The sequence below is a fragment of the Myotis daubentonii genome, chromosome 12 (genome assembly GCF_963259705.1).
Source record: "Myotis daubentonii chromosome 12, mMyoDau2.1, whole genome shotgun sequence".
NCBI classification, from domain to species: Eukaryota; Metazoa; Chordata; class Mammalia; order Chiroptera; family Vespertilionidae; genus Myotis; species Myotis daubentonii.
The window spans coordinates 66463605-66481888 of NC_081851.1; positions in this window are offsets into that span (position 1 = coordinate 66463605).

The window sequence follows — 18284 nt, forward strand, 5'->3', positions numbered from 1 at the left end:
AACAAAACTTGTAACTTCAGGGGTTGTGCCCAAGATGAAATGATTTGGAAAATCCAGATTTTGGAGTCTCCAATATTAGGCCTTTTGATAAAGATCTTGGTTTTTATTTGGGTTGTATCTCATTCTTCACAGGCAACTAATAACTCTGGGCCATCTAATGCTTTCTTAATAGTGGCAGCCTGGCTAATATAGGTGGTAAATCTGCTCAATAATTTTGGGGGCACCCTTCTTAACAATGGTTACCTTTTACTAGCTTCCTAAGACTCTGCTTGAGACTAGTAAGGGCCTTTGGTCCATTGCAATGTTCATCAAAATAATAATAAACCTATTGTACCATGTCAATTTCCCCCAGTAGCTGTTGTCCTTCCTTCAAGGTAGGCATGACCATTTATGGTGGTGGCGGTGGGATGGGCTATTTTTCATGGTATGCACACTAGTGGATGAGAGAAAAGATAGGGAGATAGCTCTAGAATGCTGTAGACATGCACACTGTGGCCCATTTGAATATATTAATGGGTTTATTAATAAATTATTACTTGGGGATCATGAGATATGCCTACCAATTGGCACATTTCAACAGATGTTAAAATTAATTCTGAACTAGTGTATAGAGATACAAAAACCAATTGGTTAAGTTTTCATCTTCACGTTGAATAAATTTTTTTAGTTAACTTTGGATTTCCAGTTAGGTCAAACCATAGACCTTTGTTTCAATTTCTGTTTCCTTCACCTGAAAAGTTTTTTAAGTAGTTATGAAGAACACTTCAGGGTAGGGTAAGTCTTGCTCTTGCCTGTTTTTTTTTTTAAAAATATATTTTTATTGATTTCAGAGAGGAAGTGAGAGGGAGAGAGAGAGAGATAGAAACATCAGTGATGAAAGAGAATAGTGGATTGGCTGCCTCCTGCATGCCCCCTACTGGGGATTGAGCCTGCAACTCCTGACATGTGCCCTTGACTGGAATCGAACCTGGGACTCTTCAGTCTGCAGGCCGACGCTCTATCCACTGAGCCAAACCAGCTAGGGCTCTTGCCTGTTTTAACCTTCTTCATCCAGAAAATCCCAGTCAATGTAATCAGGGTCAAGAATTCCATTCCTGACATAACCTCACCCATTTTGTAGACATGATGAAGTTGGAATGACTGCTTAGCATCCTGATAGGTGATATCACCCAGAATCTTTGGTGATCACTTTTTCAGTGTTTTTCAATGTCCAATAATTTTACAGTCTCCTTTGGGGAAACTGGAGTGAAACATACTGGCCCATATTCTTTAGGGTCTATGACTTGGGGCATCAGAGATTTCCCTCTATAATAATGCTGAGGACCAGGAATTTTTTTTTTGTGTGTGTGTGTGTGACAGAAGCAGAACAGCAACAATAGCAGAGGCACTTTCAACCTCAGAGTCCTGGTGAGCCAAAGGCCCTGTGGAGCTTGTACCTCAGTGTGCCACATACTAGTTGCTCTTCCTCATGAGTGGCCACTTAATGGCACAGGTATATTGGTTTGTCTTTGAGTGTTCTATGGAACAGGGGTCAATATCTTGGTGGTACACACATACCGTACAACAGTCATCGGACACAAGTTGTTCACTGAGCCTAGAGTCAGTCAGTCTTGGCTTCGGTGAAATCAAGACATGACTTTCAATCTGAGACAAATAGATAGATCTGGGCCATGACACACTACCCATTGCAACTTTAAAGAGGGCACCAGTCCCACTTAGGGACTCCTGTTCCTAAATGCCAATTTTCAAAGCTTCTGATTTAGGTCAGTGAAATCTATAACAGCATCTCAGAAGGACCCGGCAGGTGCAGCTAGCACAGCTCAGAGTATAGGCTTGTCAGCAGGCAGCAGCACAAGTCAAAGAGCTCACTGGCCCGTAGGCAGCAGCTCCAAGTGCATGTTTCCCAACAGGCAGCAGAGCTGGTTAACTAGCCAAAAACAAGAGAAGACGGCCCAGGTGGTGGTGGTCATTGCTTAGACCATCCTGCTCACAATGCCTGTTTCTGTGGTTGCCCACAGAGGGTGAAATCAGTTCCTCACCCAAAATTGGATTGGATGTCAAGAGTGATGTTAAGAATCTATATATGCACCAAGACTCTTGAGTGTCAAGAATCTATACACACACACACACATACACACACACACACACACACACACACACACAGTCTACACATGCACCCAAGGTGGTCTGAAATGACTTGAGTGAAACAAGGTGATAGTGGCTTTGGTTTCTGTTGTAGTTAGGATCCTGGAGCAGAGTGAGTGTTCTTGTGCACAGCCAGCATTTGTGTGGTTTTAACTTCTCTGCCAATACTCAGAGAGCGAGCACTGGGGCTTTCTTACCAGCTTGCCCAAATGTGGGACCTCAGGGAAAGAGAGGAATGGGGCCTGTCAACTATAAAAAATGGAGTCACACTTTTTATTACACTGATTCAAAATGTTTTACAAAATTCTTATTTTGGCTTGAATGCTCAAATTGTATCATTAACAGTAATTATTGCCAGGTATTTTCCCAGAAGTGACCATCTCACTTTGTTTGCTTTTGACAAAGTGTCTACTACTAATAATCACAGTTTGTTAGTCATTCTTTCAAGTAAAATGGTGTTCCGTGGAAAAACTAGCTAGGACCAGGGCTTGTCCTACAGACAACTCCCACACCAGGGGCACAGCACAAGTGCTTTCTGTTTACTTCCCCTTCCCTCGCACAGCCTATTAAAAAGATGCTTACTCAGGCATCAAGATTTAATACAAGTAATTCTGTTTCCTGGTTCATCAAGGAAATTTGTGGAGAAACTGGCATTTTCTTTTGCTGAGCGCATGGCTGTGAAGAACATGATGACTCCTGGTAGAGTTCGGTGGCACGGCCTTGTTTGATGTTCGGTGGCATCAGCAGTTTTGCCCCTTGTTGCCTCTGCACCATCAGTGAAAATGTCAAATCAGTGAAAAGAGCAAGTAATGTTTTAGTATTATTATGAAAATAGTTTTGGCCTCACAGTTCCCCTGAAAATATCTCAGGAGCCACCCTCCTCCCTTTCAGACGTTTGCATTCCAAGCTTTGAATTTTTCGTGGCAAGATCAAAATCAAGTGCCAGTGATACACACTTTGTCCTCCCTGAGGCCATCGTACAAGGATAGGACCAATAATTAGGGCCAGTAATTCAACCTACCAGCATTGGTTTCTTGTCCATCTCAGCTTGTCTAACAAAACTCACCCACTTAATTTGCATTATGTTCCAGGCTCTATTTGGGGGAATCAGTAGTGACAATGAATAAGTTGTGGCGCCTGAGGTGTTCCCGGATCCGTAGAAGGTGCGATAAATGACTGGAAAGCACTTATCAATAGGTTCTAGGATAGAAGTAGTACATACTGTGTGCTAAGGGAGCACAGTGACTAAATCTCCACAGGGGGTTCAAAAAAGTCTGACCTAAGGATGTGATGTTTAAGGCCAAGTCTGGAAGGAGAGTAGAAGTAGTTCAGGTGGGGAAGGAAGGATAGGTACTTTTGGCTGAGGGAATGACACATGTAATGACACGAAGGCCACCGGAAGTAAAACCTTTTGACGTTTCTTTAAAACTAGCTCCAACTCTGGGCTCTTTGTCTCTCTCAATGATCTCTTTATTCATCCCAGATCACAACCTGAGGCATATTCTCCTCTCAGCCTTTTCCTCTCCAGTCTTTTATTCATTTTTACAATGTTCTCATTATATAAGAAGAAGGAGTAGGTTGTTTGAAGACAAGAGGCTTCCTTTGAGCCTGCTGGGTTGGGGTAATCCCAAGCCAGGCTAGACAGGGCTGGTCAGGGCATGGTGGGCAGGGTAGGGCTAGGTCAGGCAGGGCTGGAAGGGCTGGCTGGGAAGGCTGGGCAGGATTGAGCAGAACAGGAACTGGATTGTGCAGGGCTTAGCTGAACAAGGCAGAGTTGGGCAGGACCAGACAGACCTGGGAAGCGTGAGCATGGCTGTGTTGTGCTGGGCAGATCTGGGCATCGATGCCTGGACTGGGCCGAAGTCATCAGAAGTGAGCAGAGCTAAGCAGGACTGGGTAGCTCAGAGCAGAACTGGGCAGGGGTGCTGGAGTTGGATAGAGCAGGGCAGAGGAAAATAGGGATGGGCAGGACTGGACAAGACTGGGCAAGTCTAGGCTGGGGAGAAAGCACAGCAGGACAGGGTCTTAGATTCTGGAAGGAGTTGAAGGAGAATGTCCTCTGCTCCCAGCGGTCCCTAGAAACTTTAGCCCCAAATCTCATCCTCTCTGGGTATCAGAAGGCTGCCTTCCCTGTTTTCTTTGTATCCATCCCATTCTAATCTGTCCTCTGCCTGGAAGACCTTCTTCCCTGGAAAACTTCTGCTTGTGCTTCAAGACCTGATCCAAATAGCCCCTCCTCTGTGCCACCTTCCTGATGCCTCAGCTTTGCAATCTGACTCTGCACCTACTTCTACCTCGGAGCACCAATATTTGTATCTGTGTCATTCCCAGTGTTGGTTGAAATTCAGTCCTGTCTCTCCTCATTCATCACCATGAGTGAGCGTGATTTTACTTGGTCTCTGATTTGGCACACCTAATATCAGCAACAAACTATTTGTAATATGCCTCACAATTAACATGTCAGGACACCTCTACTGGGAGCCGCTTTCATAGACTAAGATAGATTTGACTGTAGAATTAGGGAATAGAGTTAGAAGGGTTATTAAAAGGTCTTATTAGAAAACTGAGGCCCAGAGAGGATAATTGACATACTAGAAGTCACCCAGAGACTTTGGGGGGGGGGGGAGAACATTGGAAAAGTTATTCTTACTCTTGGTCTGATGTTTTCCTCTCAGGACTTTCAAAACCTTGTGACTTTATATCTCTGGGCACTCTAGGTTAATGGCTTCGAAATCCAAGATTCTCAAAATGTGGGTCAGTAACTCCAAGGATTTTGGGATTTGTAGAAACTGCTCTGGGATATCCCTGCCCAACCTAAACTTATGACCCCTTTCCCCTTAATTCTACAGTTTCCGCAGGACCTTCTTATTTTAATGGCTTTGCTAGGGGACTGTGGAATTCCTGAAATTGAGTGATAATCATAGATAAACACATCTAGATCAGCCTGGTGGAAAGAAGATAGACACTGCAGCCAGCCAGACCTGGGTTTGGATCTCAGGTTCATAGCTTGAGTCTCAGTTTTCTAATCTGTAAACTGGAGATAAGAGTACTTACTAGTACCTCCTGGAACAGTCATGAGTAATGTCAGAGATAAGGAATGCAAAATGCCTAGCACAAAGTAGGTGCTCAATAAACACATTTTTTGCCTTTCTCCTTCAAAGAGCCCTCACGCGTCATTTAGTGGAGCCTGTTCTCGCCTGGGTGGAAGTTCAGAGCAGCCTACTTAGGAGCCCCGGCTCTGAAGTCGGACTCCAGCCCTAGTTAAAAGTTTTGCTGTCACAGGTTGTGTTAACTTGCATAACTGAGCTTCAGTTCCCTCATTGTCCCACTTTGTAAAACCATTGTGAATAGCAAATAAAAAACCGCATGCAAACAATTTAGCAGTGCAGTGCTTAGTACCAATCCATGTCAGCCATTACTGGCAGTATTATTACCCCATTAGAACATTTCAGACGATGACTGTGAGAATCTCCCAAAGGCTGGGGCTCCTGGCAACAGGCCAGCACCTGCTCCTCGCACCCAGCTCTCTTGCCAGGCCTGCTGAGCCCTGCAGACACTTCCCTCCTCTAGCCATTATGAAAATAAAGAGGGCCTCCTGAGAGCTGCCTCTCCCTTCCTGGACATAGTGAGCCCCGGATTTGTAAAGCACTCAGAAGCCCATCTGAAAACTGTGTGTGTAACAATAACAAGTTGTTAAATCAAGTGAAGGGGTTCTTTTCTTGCCCCCTCCCCTAACTCTGGACTCACCCCCATCTACACAGGGATACCTTAACTCTGTGTCCGCGCATCTGCAAGTTTCTGGGCTCTGATTAGCATTGCAGATGATCTGAGCCAGGATCTGCCTAATCCAGGATTTGAAGCTTTACCCAGAAAAACATTTAATGAGCACAAAGCTCAGTAGACTGTGTCCTGAGAGGATCGGAGGTTGGGAGAGTAGGCCTCAGGGACCAGGAGAGCTGGAGAACCAGCTGCTGCTTGCGTCAGTGCTCAACACCCCACCATTCCCTCCTGTCAATTTTGGCTCCCAGCAGGCTCTGTGGGTGAGGGGCAGGCTCCCCAATTATATCATGGTGTGGTCTTGCACCTCACCCCTGCCTCAGCAAGGGGTGTCATGACCCTATGAGGGCTGCAGCCACTGCTCTGAGGGGCCAGAAGCCAGCACAGTGCATGCCCCCCACGGAGCCTGGGCTGACCAGAATGCAAGGGCCCCACCAGGAACGACCTTCTTGCCGATTTCTGAGGAGTTCAGGGTACCAACCCTGCACTTTCTCTCCTTGAGGTCCTATGCCTGGCTGGTCCCTTGAGAATTTAGGGTGACTCTGAAGGATGATGAGGTCCCAAGACATAAACCTCAAAAGAATGTATCTCCAGGAGCCTGTGAAACAATAAAATGAAAGCACCTCCTTGAAAGCCACTTTCAGACATGTTATGTCTGTATCACGTTGAGTTCTATGGTATGCCCGTTAGATAGGCTCATTTACATCTCCAGTTTATGGAAGGGGAACGGAGGCCTAGACAAGATGAGTAAAGTGCCCGATGTTGCTAAGTGAGTCGGGCAGGGCCAAGACTAGAACCAGAATTTAGGTCTTCTGAATTGGTCAGTGATCTTCCTAAGAAAGCTGGCTACCTGGGTGATCAGTTACTCCACTGTGCCTGTTTGGTCCTTTGGAGAATAAGAGCTTTTACACAGATACCCTGGGATTATTGGAGAATATAATGAAATGAGATGAGTGTGAGAGTGTTTTGTAAATTATAAACAGTCATAGAAATGAAAAAGCATAATTAACACAGAATTAACGAACCAGGTTGGGAAAACTTACTGAGGAATACAGGAAGATAAGAAGAAAGGAGAGTGTGAAAATAGGGCTGATTATCTTTCCTTGTCTCCTTGCATCTTATACCTAAGGGTGATCTCTTTCCTTGTGGAAGGTGGTAGCATATTTTATTTGATCCAGAAACTCCAAGACCAGCTTTAAGAGGAAAATGATTTCCTGAGGCAAAACCATAATATTTATTCCTAACTTTCCTTGAACTTCAGATTTTAAGCATGTTATTATATGGATATTTTTAATACTACTCTCTACTCCCAAGAATACAAATCAGGTATTTGTTTGTCACTATGAATTAAAATAAAAACAATTTAACTTGGAAGTGCTAATGTAATTTGCACACAGGTAACACTTAAAAATCATGTCCTAAAAATGTCAGACTTACCTTGAACAAGCTTTAGTGGGGATATATGGCAAAGCAGAGGGGATAAATGCATCATGTAGAAAGTTGTAAACTATAGAAATCTTAATCAATTGCAAGTGCAAGTTTAGCCTCCAATAAGGAAGGATGATTATATGTGAGTAAATAATTATTTTAAATATAGGTATAATTGAGATTACCTTTTGGCTCTCATAAAATATCATAAAACATGGGTTTTATGCACCAAAGACACTATGTCATCAATCCTCATTATTCCTCATAGAATATTACTGGAGGAAGAAAGACCTTTGCCAGTGACTGCTTGGAAAGACTTAAGGGAATGGTTCAGTATCATTAACCCTTACCTGAAGAGGGAACTGAAGCCTGGAGAATTTAAGTAATCCACTCAAGGTCATGCTGTCAATAACAGAGGGGATTGTGTAGCCCAAGCGCCCTGGCTTCCCAGCGTATGCATTGGTTTCTAAAGTTTAAATAATGCTTTTCACTATTAGTTTTTGTTAGGAGTGTCATCTGGTGCTACCATCTCCTTTCTCCCCCTCCCCTTTTAAACCTCATTTATAGAGCTATATATAGTCAACCCCCCCATTAGTTTCAGATTATGTTGCAAGGAGACCCAGGGTTCTGTGAATAACTTCACCCCAGGGTGTGAGTATGTGGTAGTGAAGAGGACTGGGAGTGGGGAATGGTGGCTAATCAGTAGCGTCCTTTATCCGCAACTCCCTTTTATCCAGAACTGCTCCACTACTATTTGTCACCTAGCCTGGATTTCAGGAAAAGAAATGAATTTATAAAGATGATTCCATTGCCAGTAAGAGAATATGAAAACCACTTCTGAGAGGAAACCAGGCCACACTGAATTGCCTCTGGAGTTATGGGGGTCGAGGGTGGGAAGCCAAGGGCAGAGGCAGTTATTGTTTCCAGTTGGGGGCAGGCAGGGAGCCCCATAAAGAATGGGACTAGAATGTTCTCACTTCAGGTGTGAATGTGGAGGAGTCAGGAAGCACCTGCTTCTCCCAGCTGCTCTGGGAGGTTCTGTTGGCTCAGGAATCCAGAGCAGCAGCCAAGTGCTGCCTTAGAAACAAGCAGGCTGTTTTCAGAAAATAGGACTTTTGGTATCTTTAAAGGCAGCATACCCCCAGCTCCCTACATGGTGTGTTTACTTTTAAAGGGAGCAAGATTACAGAGATGTTCAGAGCTGAATGAAGGGTTCAGAGACATCAAGCAGTTCCAGACTCCATGTTTATGGGCCCAAATCCTTTCATCTTAGGATCTCAAAGCACCTTACCTGGCATTAAGAGAGATTACTTCAGCTGTTGAGAGAGAAATAGAGACAAGAGAAAGAACAGAGCCTGTGGATGAGGTAGTGGGGGATGATGCACCGGGAATAAATCCTGGGGCTGGAGGAGACCTTGAAGTGCTATTGGAAATTTGATGGGATTTCTTTCTTCCCAGCCTTGTGGAGCTTAAGACTAAGAGAGGGGAGATTATGTGCTTTTGGATCTGAATTGCATTTCTCATTCCTCAAAATATTGCCAGTGTAATAATTCTAAAATGGGGGTTAGATGATTATGCGGAACTTGAAAAGCAAGCACATTGCACCCTTTGAATAGTTCCTGATATAAAAAAATGAAAAACACACTGTGCTTCATTGTTTACACATTGATTCTAACCTTAATGAATTTATTGATAAAACATCAGCAAAAGATTCAGCAGCTGTAGCCGTGAGGGTATTCAGCAAATCTGAAAGACAGGCATACCTCAGAGGTAGTGTATGTTTGGTTCCAGACTACTGCAATAAAGCAAATATCGCAATACAGCGAGTCACATGAATGTTTTGTTTCCCTAGTGTGTATAAAAGTTATGTCTGTACTATACTACATTCGATTAACTGTATAAAAGCATTATGTTTAAAAAACAATGTACATACCTTAATTTAAAAGACTTTATTGCGAAATTATGCTAACTGTCCTCTGAACCTTCAGTGAGTCATAATCTTTTTGCTGGTGCAGGGTCTTGCCTCATTGCTGATGGCTGCTGACTGGTCAGGGTGGTGGTTGCTAAAGGTGGGGTGGCTGTGGCAATTTCTTAAAATAAGAAAACAATGAAGTTTGTTGCATCCATTGACTCTTTCACTCAAACTCTTAGAGACCATTGTAGAGTTATTAATTGGCAAAATTTCAATATTGTTGTATCTCAGGGAATAGGGAGGCCTGAGCAGAGGGAGGCCTGGCCAGTCAGGGAGCAGCCAGAACACATACAATATTTATTGAGTAAGTTTGCTGTGTTATATGAGTGCAGTTTGTGGTATCCCCAAACAATGACAAGAGTGACATCAAAGATCACTGATCACAGATGACCATACTAGTATAATAATAATGAAAACATTAGAAATACTGAGAGAATAACCAAAATGTGATCCGGACATGAAGTGAACAAATGCTGTTGGAAAATGGTGCTGATAGACTTGCTTGATGCAGGATTGCTACAAACCTTCAATTTGTAAAAGCACAGTATCTGCAAAGTGCAATAAAGTGAAGAGCAATAAAACAAGATATGCACATATATAAAAGTGGAAGCTGACAGTCCAGGAATCAATGATCACCTCATAAAAAGGGGGGTAGAGGTAACAATGTTGTGAGCATTCATGTAGGCTGTGCCATTTTATCCTTACAATATCCTTTAGAGGTGGGTTTTATTATCTCCATTTTACAGGTGAAGAATTTGAGGCTCTGAGAGGTTATAACTTATTTAAGATCTCATGGTAACAAAGAGAAAGAATCAGCATTTGAATGCAGATTTAGTTGACTACAATTGAACTTTTGGAAATATTTCCTTTAAAATAAAAATAGCAAAAATAATCCTATATAATAAAAGGCTAATATGCAAATAGACCGAATGGCAGAACGACTGGAACAACCGAACAACCAGTCACTATGACGTGCGCTGACCACCAGGGGGCGTGCACAGAGCATGGCGGGTGTTGGCCCTGGCAGGATGGTGGAGCAGGTGAGTGGGGGTGCCAGACCAAGGCGGGGCACTGGTCGCTGTCATCGGGATGAGCCTCTGGTGGTTACTGAAAATTCTTTCTCCTGTGCGCTGTGGTCTCGCCTAGCACTCGTGCCTACTGCCAGCGCTGGCCCCTCTCACACCTGCTGCCAGTGCCGGCCCCACTTGCACCCACAGCCAGCGCCAGTCCCGATCGCTTGGCACCATCAGTGGCTGCCAGCCCTGATCGCCCCTGAGGGCTTCTCCACCTCCCCTTGCTCCTGAGGGGTGTTCGGGGCAGTAGCTGCTACTCGCACCTGCTGCTGGTGCTGGCCCTAATCACTTGCGCCTTCAGCGGGTGCAAGTGGGGCCACCACCATCAGCACATGGGAGTGGCAGCATCACGAGTGGGGCTGCCGGCAACAGGGGACCAGGGACCGTGGTGGAAGGAGCTGGTCAGGGGCGTGGAGGATGGGCTGAGACCCACACCTGTGCCTACCATAGCCTCGTGGTCCACAGTTTCTTTCAAGGTGCATGAATTCGTCCACTGAGCCCCTAGTGTGTGTGTGTGTGTGTGTGTGTATACACACATACATATATACAACCAACTCTCCTGGTTCACTTCCTCCCCTTCCCATCTTCAACCTTGGCTTAGAAGCAATTTCTTTGAAATTATCCCTTTGAACCTTTCCTGGATTTAGTCTGGCTCCTACCATATGCTGTATGGTACACTGACACCACTCTCAAATCTAGAGTGTCAGTTGACTTCCTCTGATGGTGAAGGAAGATGTAGCTTATTTACACTCTTATCCTCCTCTTTTCCTACTTCTAGAAGAACATGTCACTACTTTCAGTTCCTTTAGCTTCCTGCCCCAGCTTTATTGAGATATAACTGACATATAACATTGTGTAAATTTAAGATGTCCAACATGATGATTTGATACATGTATTATTGTATTGCAAAATGATTACCACCTTAAGGTTTGATAGCACATCCATCACACCTCACATAATTACCTTTTTGTGAGTGCATGTGGTGAGTGCCGGGAGCTGGTCCATCCTTGCTGTTTCAAGGGACCTGGTGTATATGGCATACTGTTCTTGATATGTTTGCTCACCTTCTTGGCGCTGTGTGTTTTGACCAGGGTCACCTCTCTGAGAAAGGTTGTTTCCCCAGGTAGGGTTTTCCCCTGAAGTTAGGGAGGGAAGAAAACCCCTCAACTAAGTGCCAGGCGGGTAATTAATCCCTTTAACTATGAACAATCATGCTTAAGCTACATAATCTTTACTCCCTGGAATGGAGATAAGAAACGCCCTAACCTTTGGAATAGAGATTGATAGGATTGAATCAACTGGTATAAATACAGATGTAACAAGACAACAAGAGACAGAACTTAGAAGAGAACCAAGAAGACAGAACCTACACAGAACCTACAGACAGAAGAACTTCGCTGGAGAGAACATGGCAAAAGATCCTGGACTGAACCTGACTACAGAAATTGGCAAGAGAACCTGACTAGAATCTGGTGACCAAACCTGGCTGGAGATCTCAGACAGAACCTGGCTGGAGAACCTAGCGAGGGAACATGGCTACAGAACCTGGCTGGAGAACCTAGCAAGAGAACATGGACACAGAACTTGGCTGGAGATTGTGGCTAGAGATCCTGGCAAGGCTGCTGATCAACTAAACGCTGTCTCTGTGTCATTCCTTCTTCGCCGACTCCGTCCACACCTTTGGGGACCCCTGGACCTGCTGGGGTTGGACCCCGGCAGGTGAGGACATTTAAGACGTACTCTCTTAGCAACTTTCAAGATTATAATACAGTATTGTTAACTATAGTCACCATGCTGCACATTGGATTCCCAGAATGTGTTATTCATCTTATTAGTACAAGTTTGTACCCTTTGACCAACATCTACCTATTTCTGCCCCCCCCCCCCCCACCTCAAGTCCCTGGCAACCACTATTCTACTTTCAGTTCCTTTAGCTTTGAAATTTTTAATATTGTACTTAAACCTCTGAAGCTCCTGTTACCTTCCAGTTTTATAAAATAAAAATATTAAGACCCTACCCTCTCCCTTTACTTCTTCCTTCACCTCTCAAATTCTGAGCCAAACAGTAATTTACATTGCGTCACTTGTGATTATCTACATTATATTTTGGAATTACATTTAAGAGTTTATTTGCTTTGAACATATAAGTTGATTCTAGAAGTGGAAAACAACACAAAGCTTTGAGGATATTATGAGGATGGGCTGACTGTTTATTGCAGAGCCAAGTACTAGGCTCTGATTATATTTCTTTCTCTATGGTTGTGATGTCTTTACTCTTGTGCAACTCAAAGGAAAAAAAAAATCCTCAAATGGATTATTCTTTCTTACATTCCACCAAATGCTCAAAATAATGTCATATTTAAGCTGCTTTCATATTTGGACTTTGCCTTTCTTGCACTTGCCTTTCCTCAACCCTCATCCTGAAATTATGGATTGCTTTAACATTTTTCTTGTTAAGGGAAGAAATGTACTACTTTTTACTTTATTCCTTTAACTACCTTCTCATCTGTAGCCATCTCTAAGTGCATTCTGGGCTGCAGTCTATTGTTTGGAATCTATTTCATGTCTTTTTCAAGGACAGTGATCTCCTGTTCTGTGTTAAACCAGCTGCTTCATATTTGGACCATAACTTTCTTGAGGGCTTTTAATTTTTCTTGGAGTATCTAGGTGCCTACCTTTATTTACTCCCATACTTTTTATGCTTTTTAATTCCTAATGTGTTTTCAAACTCCGTTCTATTCAGTCCCCATTCCCAGCTTTCCTCCCGCTTGTGCTTTTTATTTACTTTAGAATCTTCCTTATTTGCTCCTTTCTTCTCAGGTTCCACTGTACTTGGAGGCCTCAGTCTCTCTAACCCATTTTTCACCGGTTGTGAGTTTTTATATTGTTATTCTGGGTTGTATCCATTATTTTCTGGATCCCATAGCTTTCTCTTTCTCTATTTCCATCCTTAATTTATTAAAGTACATCCTAAAGTAACTTTTAAGAGAGAATACATGGAATATTATTGTTCTCTGATACTTAAAAAATGGCATTCTGATCTTGTTTTATTCATGCAGTATTTACTTGAATTCCACTGGGGACATTTTTTAAAAAAAATCTTGATGTTTCTTCATTATGATGAAAACTTTGCTTGTCCAATCATTTTTAAAAATATATGTTTTTATTGATTTCAGAGTAGAAGGGAGAGGGAGAGAGAAATAGAAACATCGATGATGAGAGAGAATCATCTATTGACTGCTTCCTGCAGGCCCCTACTGGGGATTGAGCTTGCAACCCCGGGCATGTGCCATGACCAGGAATCAAACCATGACCTCCTGGTTCATAGGTCGATGCCCAACCACTGAACCACTCCAGCCAGGCTGTTCAATCATTTTTTGACTGAGGCTGGGAAAAGGCAGATCTCTGTATTTGTTTGGACTTCCTGACTGACAGACAGCTTCCCTTAGGGTGCAAAGTCTTGGGAGCTCTTATCCCCAAATGTTCAAATGAGGAGGACTTTGCTTGGAACATAAACCTTCACAAGAAAGGCCTTAGACCTCCCAAAGTAGTTTGTTTAAATACATTAGAAAAAGAGACTTTGCTTTTTTCTTCTTTACATGGTACAAATGCCTAGTATTCTGCATATGAGAGTAAAGGTATTGTTCCATAAACACACCTCTCATCTTTGCTCCTTTCTGATGTCAGGTTCCACTGTACTTGCTTGAAAATTTAACTACTTCCCCATCTGTAGCCAACTCTAAGTGCATTCTGGGCTGCAGTTTCATCTGTTATCAGCCAGTACTTACCAAGGGATGCTCTTCTCCTTTTGTTGAATACCAGAGTACTCAACCACTGATGGCCTCTTCCTGTTCTTTTTGATCTTGAATGAAGTCTTCGGAGGACTAAGACATTTGTTCTCTCCATTATCTTTGGGAATAAGTTTTAATTATCAACATTTTTTGTTAACAGGAGTCATTGCCCAAGCTACTCATTTCTGAATTAGTGATTCTCCTTCATCAATGATCTGTATTTACCATTTGACAAATAATCTTGGTGTTCAGGAACTTCCCAAATCCTTGACTTTCCTAAGGGCAAGCCAAAATCACATACTATAGGGTGCTAGCTTTGTCCTGGGCCTTGCTGTTTCCGAGACTTTGCCCTTTGTTTCCCCACTGGAATGTTCCTTTCTTTCTCTTGCACTCCACCTATTTTCTCCTTCCATATAAATCCTGTCCAAGCTTCAAGGTTAGATGCATAGGCTAAACTGCTTGCTCTATCAATATCCTCCTTTTAACAGAGTCTCTGCCAAGACCCTTGCTGAGGAAGGTGGTCATTGGAGGTTCCTTAAACAACATGCACCATGTTGTACCACGTGATGCCCTCTGTCTCCCTCACCATAGCTGATTGTATGAGGCTGGGCCAAGACCCAAGGAAAACCAATGTATAGATGTGACAGCAGCCTCTGAGGTGACTTTGTCTTATTTTACTTGATGAGACTGATGGATCCATTACTCTCTGTTGGATAGTTATTTAATAGCTAAAACGGTGGCCAGAGTAAAAACCAAATGGCAAAAAGCAAACATAGACATAAGTTGAGTCATATTAATAGTGGGGTGTTAACAAGTGACAACACAAGGCAAGGCAATTGCCAGCAGTGTCTTGGTCCCCAAGTGACCTTTATCTAATCCAAGATTCTATTATCTGGGTTGTACCATGGGCCTTTCCATTAAGTCTGGCTGGAAAGTTTTTCCTGGTTACAGTGAGTTCTAGCTGATGGCCGGGGTCTTTTTTCCTTGGTGCTTCTGTTTACTAATCTCTAGCCTCCCATTGTTTGGGAAAACTGTAGGAAAGTTTCAGAACCCAGGCCAGGGTGAAACAAACCCCAAGGCACTGTTCAAAAGTCTTGTGCTCCATGAAGCTGCCACTGCAACCTCAGTGGTTTCTCCTTTCTCTAACCTTACAGCATACCTTGAACACTGTAGATGGTCCTTACAGAACAAGGCCTATAACCATGTTTTGCCTATCAGACATGTGCTATTACCCCTACAGGATTAGAAGAGTATGAAGACCATGCCTCATGCATACTGTGTTCTCCATTGTGCCTGGAGTAGAGATGACCCATAAGAACTATTTACTAAATGTTTGCTTAATCAGTGAATAAAAAGATGGGCAAGAAACAGAGAAAGCAATGGAGAAAAAGACTTAAATACACTAGAGGCACAGATTTGTGCATGGGTGGGGTCCCTAGGCCTGGCCAGCAATCAGAGCTGATTGGGGCCATCTTGCCCTGTCCCGATTGGGGCTGGGCCAATTGGGGCCTGCTGGCCTGGGGGAGGGACAGGGTGAGGGACTGTGGGAGGTGGACCAGCTGCGGGGAGGGACTGGAGGAGGTTGGCTGGCCACAGGAGGTTGGCTGTAGGAGCACACTGACCACCGGAGCAGCTCCTGCATTGAGTGTCTGCCCCCTGGTGGTCATTGCACCTCATAGCGACTGGTCAACTGGTCATTCCAGTTGTTTGGTCATAACGGTCACTTAGGCTTTTATATATATACTAGAGGCCTGTTGCATGAAAAGATTCATGAAATAGGCCTTCCCTTCCCCTGGCTGCTGGCACCGGTTTTCCTCTGGCACCCGGGACCCAGGCCTTCGCTCCGGCCGGAGCCGCCTTCAAGCCTTCGCTGCTTCGGCCAGAGCTGCCTTCAGTCTTTGCTCCTCCACTTCGTGCCTATGTATGCAAATTAACCGCCATAGTTGTTGGCAGTTAATTTGCATATCTCGCTGATTAGCCAATGGGAGGTGTAGTGAAGGTACGGTCAATTACCATGTTTGTCTATTATTAGATAGGACAGTTATTTCTAGCTATTATTTATTCCACTGAGCACATGGATGCATGAACTCATTTAACAAACATTTTTGGGCACATTTGATGTGTATTAAGTGTTAGCTATACAGAGAAAAATAAGAATGATATAATATTTTTTTCCTAAGGGGTTCTAACTCAATTGGGGGAAAAGGAGTTATAAGGTAATAAGTATAGCACAATAAATGCTGTATTCAGCTAGTTCTCTAAAAGTAAAAGAGAGCCCAATGTATAAACAAGAAAGTTTTCACCAAAGGGGAGGTGAGATTAAGTTCCTACTGTGCATCTGTCTTCTGCATAGTTGATTCTCAGTGTAAAGTTTTCATGATCTGTATAATACAGTACATCCTTTGTGCATCTTAAAGATGAGAAAATGGACCAGGAGATTTGGATTGTACCCTGGGTCCCACAGCCAGCAAATGACCAAGCCATCACTTTATCCAGCTCTTCTGACTTTAAACTCTCCTGCTCTCTCAAGTGTTGGGTACCTGACATAGGTAACTGTCTCTGAGAGCTTAATCCTACTCAGATATAAGATTGGAGGCCAAAAAGCATAGGGTTTGATTTAAGACTAGAGGCCCTTGTGCATGAGATTTGTGCACTGGGGAGGGGAGGGGGGTTTCCTCCATCTGGCCTTTGCCCTCTCACAGTCTGGGAGCCTTTGGGCCTAAGCTGGCAGTGGGACATCCTTAGCTCTGCCTTGGAGGCAGGAGAGGTTCCTGCCACTGCTGCTGCACTTGCCAGCCGTGAGCCTGGCTCAGGGCTTCTCTGGCTGAGCAGTGCTCCCCCTGTGGGAGTGCACTGACCACCAGGGGGCAGCTCCTGCATTGAGCGTCTGCCCCCTGATGGTCAGTGCACGTCATAGTGACCAGTCGTTCCACCATTTGGTTGATTTGCATATTAGCCTTTTATTATATAGGATTATTCTGACTGAAGCTCACACCCTTGGGGCCTTTAGGGAAAACATCCCACTGGTTATTGGCCTCACAAGACTCTTTGTAGCCTCAGCAGCTGGCTTCTGTTCTGAGAAGGCCTGCTTTTCTCATCTGACACCTGGCCCTCCGACCCACAGCTGCTGGGCCCAAAGGGAGGTGCATACACAGACTCCAACTTGCAGTTCACCCGGCTTCGCTGGACCTGGGCTTTGCATCAGCTCTGTTTACAGGGCTTTGTTTAATTATTTCAAACCTGCTGACTCTGGGCTTTGGATGTGTATGTGCGTGTGTGTGTTTTTAAAGTACTGGATACTTAAGTTCAGCAAGTGGCCTGGAAGAATGAGTAAAACATCTATTCATCATTGGCAATGTCATTACCAAAGCAGTTAGCAGTATTCAGGCCAGGGTTGTGCTGGTTCCAATATGGAGCTCAGCGTGGCTCCAGGACAAAGGAAAATGTTGACAGATGTAAAAGGGGGGTGAGGTGGGAAGGCTCTGGGAGCTCTAAGTGATTACAGAGCCACTTATTGCTACTGATCAGCAAGCAAACACCTGGTCATAAGGCAAGGGCTTAGCAGTGGTGGAGAGAGACACAGTCCCCCAAGTACCAGTCTGAGGGTCCCTGCAAAGATGCCAGCTTTTGCAAAGTGTGGCAGAGAGAGAGGGCATGAACATGTTTCATTGCCCTGAACACCATGTGTCTTTCTTACTGTGCCACATAGCAGAGAACACTCCTCTGGAAGGCACAGCTGCCCATGACTTTCCTGACATTTTCCTTTGTTTAATGCATCACATTTGATCCCCAACTCTATCTCTTATGAATGCTCTTAGTAAATGGTGGGTGAGTATGTCCCGGGTTGGAAGAGAGAAGCTAATATTGCTCTAGGGAGGGCAGAAATGTGTGTAGAGGTTAGGAGCATGGGCTTGAAAATCAGAACAAGAACTTTTCCAACTCCACCTCTATCACTTCCTGTACGCATGAACTTGGACAAAGAATTTAGTTTCTCTAAGCCCCAAAGATCTATACAGTGGGGCTTATGCTGCCTACCTAGTAGTGTGCTGTGAAGATCCAATTAGATTACATTTAAGGGCACAAGAGAGGCATAAATGC